This window comes from Ruditapes philippinarum, unplaced genomic scaffold (assembly GCF_026571515.1).
Source record: "Ruditapes philippinarum isolate M1 unplaced genomic scaffold, ASM2657151v2 ctg9492_1_1_1_1, whole genome shotgun sequence".
NCBI lineage: Eukaryota > Metazoa > Mollusca > Bivalvia > Venerida > Veneridae > Ruditapes > Ruditapes philippinarum.
In genome coordinates, this window is record NW_026864673.1 from 30,258 (window position 1) to 35,188 (window position 4,931).

Here is a 4,931-nt window from a genome sequence, read left to right on the forward strand (position 1 = left end):
GCTCAAATGATTACACGATATTTCAGTACTAGAGAAAATATGGAAATCATTTCTTTTTACGCTTTAATCACCCAGTGTGTCATTGGGTTAATTGGAAATTCTGCATCCCTGGCTATTTGGGTAGCTGGTAAAAGAAGCAGTGTTCTTGCATCTTCAACCTATTTTAAATTTCTTTCCGCAACAGACGTGTTTAGTTTGGTTTATAGGTTAATGGATGCATTAGGACGCCTGCCTGTAGAAGCCAGTTTCATGGATTCGGATGTGATGTGTTTTATAGACTCATTTCTTTTCTTCTTTGCCCCACAACTTTCCACGTGGATCGTAGTGGGTCTGACCATAGAAAGGACGCTCAGCTTATGTTTCCCTTTGAAGTTTCATACTAAAGGTTCAGGAAGAAGGGCAAAGATTGCATTTGTTATTATACTACTTATACTCACGAGCGTCAATTGCATTAGACCAATGTTATGCATGTCTGATTCCAGCCTTCTTCGTGATATCTACACTGAAGTTATGAAGTTGTCTGGGATATATCTGCTTTGTGTAATACCATTGGTTGCTATTTCTACATGTAATGTCGTTGTAATTTGCAAGCTGTGCACACAGAAGAAAATTGGTGCAAGTGACAGCAGACGGCATGTTGCGTCAAAATTCACTAGGATAAGCATAGGGGCGGGGATACTTCAGTGCGTCTCTATCATTCCAGCATTAATATACCATATTGAAGTCTTCCACAGAGTACGATTATTACAATTAAAGTACGAAGAACAACCCATATTTCAGTATATATGTGACATCGTCCTGTACTTAAATAATACATTCAACTTTGTAGTGTACTCATTTTCGTCTAGAGATTTTCGGATGGACTTCAGAGAAATGTTCTGTTGTAAACATTAGAGATGGGTAACTGAGCCTTATGCATGAACAATAAATGCATTTCTAATTTAAGCACCTGTTGTACAAAACTGATCTGTGTGAAATGATACAATTATGTCAAAATGGTTCTTAGAACATGTTTGTGAGTTGCTTACGTCATCAAGAAAAAAGTATCTTTTGTGAAATAGTTTTAGGTAGCTAATTTAAATATAGTTAAATGTAAACAAAGTGGTATTTTAACTGCCATACACAATCAATGTAAGTGTACTAATATTGCCAAAACACAAAAAAGGCAATTTAAGATAACTTGGGTATACGGACACAGGGTATTTTTTGGAAATTGTAACTGTCTTAATGGGCCTTAAAACATATAGTAATACATAGGTTGTCTCACCAGTCTGATAAAATTTCTTGCGTGAATCTTCATTATTGTTTTCCTTTCAAATTTATTTGTACATTACATATTATAATATGCACCATTCATGAGCTTTTAAAGATCCTGTTACTCTATTTTTTATGGTTTTATATCATAAATATAATGCCCAAGTGTAGATTTATCAATATTGTAAGTTCCAAAAAGCATTACTTGTAAAGATATTACCGAATTTACATTTCATGTAAATAAAGGGGGGTAATTAGAAATTTCTTTTCTATAAAGTCTTAAGTCAAATTTTTCAATAAGAAATGAATGCATATATTTTAATTATTACATAAAATGTGGACAAATATTTGCAGTACATATTTTACATACTCTTCAATTTTAAAAATTTTTTAAGAAGAAAATTATATACATTTGTATATAAAGTCTTTTAAAAAAAAGGGTAAAAATTTTCCTTAATTACAACTTTTCGGATCTTAATTTGTATAAATTTTGGGGAACAAACAAAAATTAAAGCTAGCCCAGAATGTTTTTCAATCATTAAACATTTTTTTCCCCCTAAATGTTTTAAAAAAAATGCATGTCTTAAGTTTCTATAAACTTTTTTTATCATTAAATATATTATTGTATAATACATATGATTGTATAATACACGATATATTAGGATTCTAATAAAATATAAACTTTTAACTAATGTTTTCTAACATCTGACTCCCGTCAAAAAATTTAATTTATTTTAGTTTCATCCATTGTTTTCTTGTTCAGGACACATGTGCATAGTCGTGGAGACCCTATGACACTTTTCATGAAAATTGCCCAAAAGTGTCACATGATTTTCTGGTATGAACACATCTGTGAGTGTTTCTATATTTCAAAATATTTACCTTTTCATGCTTAAACTGATGCTACATGTAGGTGGCATAGACAATACCTTGCACTTTTCTGTCCCATCCATGAACAGGCTTAGTCAAATTGAGCCTGTAACTGTTCCAATTTTGCCGTTTGGGGCCATTTTAGCTATTTATTTATTTCTTTCTAACAGAATGACTTTCTCAAACAAGAGGGTGACAGCAGTACAATGGCTATTAGCTTTTAGTTTGACAGTATATACCTTAATATTAAGTTTAGTTATTAACTATAATTGAAAATAATTTACTTTTGGTTAGCACATCTTTATAATATGTGTGTTAGAAAAAGTATAAAAAAGCGCCTGAATAAATTTTAAGATGCTTCCTTTATTGTAGTCTGTTTTTCAATTAATATTTGCAAGTCTTGAAATCTGTTCTCTGCCAGAGCTTCTCTTATTGTCTTGAAGAATTGAAAATAGTGGTGAAAATTATGTCTGAAATAGAAAGACAAGTAAAAACAAACTACATCCCTCATAATGACCCATCTGTTTGTCAGAGTAATAAAAGGGCAACATTGTAAAAACTAGTCTTATGAATGAATATCAAAAGAAAATACATGTCTATGAACATAAAAATTGACTTATAAACAAATAACTTTAAGATATTACATAGAAAAGGTTCAAAAACGTGTGTGGCTAAGGTCACAAGCTTCAAACCACTTGCCCCTTCAATACTGTGGGTTCAAGTCCCACCAGGAACCATGGAACGTCAGTGGTTCTACTCAGGTATCCACTCATGCCTGAAATAATGCATGAAGGGGCACCTTAGGTCTTCCTGCTGGAAAGTAGCTGTAAGACTATTTCTGTGTACGGTGCAACATAAAACCAACCTCTATCCCCACCTCTAAAGAGGTTCTATACCTTTTTTTTCCCCTGCCCTCTGAATGATATACAATGGAGGGATAAACGGTGGCTGCAATTCTGATGCCTCAACCCTAAAATGCTACCCCTCAGCCACAAGGGACTGGCTACGTAATTTCATCATTGTCATAATAGAAATTTAAACCCCTAACAGTAATGATATTTATTTCAGAGAAAATGGTGGGTCAATTACACTAATTGATTAAATTACAGCTCAAACCTTAAACTTTTGTTCCCTTAACTACATAAATTTTATCATAGATTAATAAAAGAAACCCCTTTAGTTACATTATAACTAAGTATGTATGTAATAAGTACATAACAATTATCATACTATGGTACTAGTAAAAACACTTACATCATTAATAATGTTGATGCCAGAAGTTCAGATGTATTTAGTAAATGATTTATGTAAGCCTTGGTAAAATTTTCACATGCATAGCATTTACAGTCTGCTAACAGGGGAGAGAAATCCTCCACGTATCTGAAATATATAATAAGCAAGGGAGATAATTAACAACAAATTTCTAGTACATGTACATGATAAGCAAGGGAGAGAAATCATCCACATATCTGAAATATATATTATAAACAGGGGAGATAATTAACAACATATTTCAAATACACGATAAGCAAGGGAGAGAAATCATTGGCATATCTAAAATATATAAAACAGCAAAAGACTTAAGTCATCCACATACCTCTAATGTATCATAAACAGGGTAGATAATACATCCAAATATTTAAATTAAATCATAAACTGGGGAGATAAATCATCAACATATTTGAAAATATTAGATAAACAGGTGTTTAACAATATTCAGGGGAAAGCTAGAAATCATAAAGATATCTGAAAATATATAATAAACACGGGGAGAGAAGTTATGTGAATATCTGAAATATGTTACACATATCTTAAATATGTAACAAGAGGGACTGAGTTTTAGTATATAAAGATTAACAAAGTTTGCCACATGAAGAGATGAATAAATCATACATGTAATGTTCCTATCAGTATGTTTAATATAATTATATAAAAGTGACTAACCTACTTAACCAAGATGATTACATTGATTTCTGTAAACAGTATAGGAAAGTTAATTTACCTTGTACCATTACTGCCATGTTCAATGCCTATTGCTATGTTCATATTCCATGTAGAATATATAGCAATATACAGAAATGTGATGTAAGGCTATCATGGCCTCTTTGATTACATTGCTTTTATTTAACTTAGATTAAGATTTAGTCTCTTACAATTATTTCAAAATTTACTGTTACAACTTTCAAGTGTATGTAACTAAAGACTGGGAGATGAAAACTTTTTAGTCACAGGGTTCTTTTCACCAGTACATGATACAGGAAAAGATACTGAATATGTAGCTTTAAATGAGTTATAACCTTTCAGGCAATCTAAGCATCTGTAAAATGAACAAGATAATTTTGATATTTAAAAGTTGTATATAATAATTCATGATTCTAGCAAATGACAATACTTAAAATCAAGCAACTTACGTTTGATCATTGATATTTATTGACAGACTGGTTGGCAAGCTACAGTCCTGTTCCTCTGGATTATATTTGTAATCATACTTGAACACAAGAGCATGTCCCCTCTCTGTCACCACATAAGGATATCTTTAATATGTTAAGGTATTTAACTTTTTCCTCCTAAATTTGTAAAATGGATTTGCCCAGTTTTGAAGTTGAAACAGTCTAAGTTTAAGGGATTTCAATATTAAAACACAAAAATTAAGCTACTGTCTACTGACAGTATACAGTCTGCTCAGACTGAACAAATGTGCTGGCTGGCCTCTCGTGTTATACTAGGCCAATTACTTTTGGTTCCAGAAGTCAAGATGTTCAATTTGTATTCATGTAACTACATCAATTAAATCAATTTGTCAATAT

The 4,931-nt window shown here is 31.8% G+C and overlaps 1 long non-coding RNA gene across 1 annotated transcript; it reads right to left on the minus strand.

The window, feature by feature from the left end:
• Positions 1-2,467: 2,467 nt before the first annotated feature.
• LOC132726446 (uncharacterized) lies at positions 2,468-4,679 on the minus strand. The gene is made up of 3 exons (XR_009625197.1): positions 4,536-4,679; positions 3,379-3,504; positions 2,468-2,594 (listed from the first exon to the last, which is right to left on the minus strand). It is a non-coding gene; the product is annotated as an uncharacterized LOC132726446 (long non-coding RNA).
• Between the last annotated feature and the right edge of the window lie 252 nt (positions 4,680-4,931).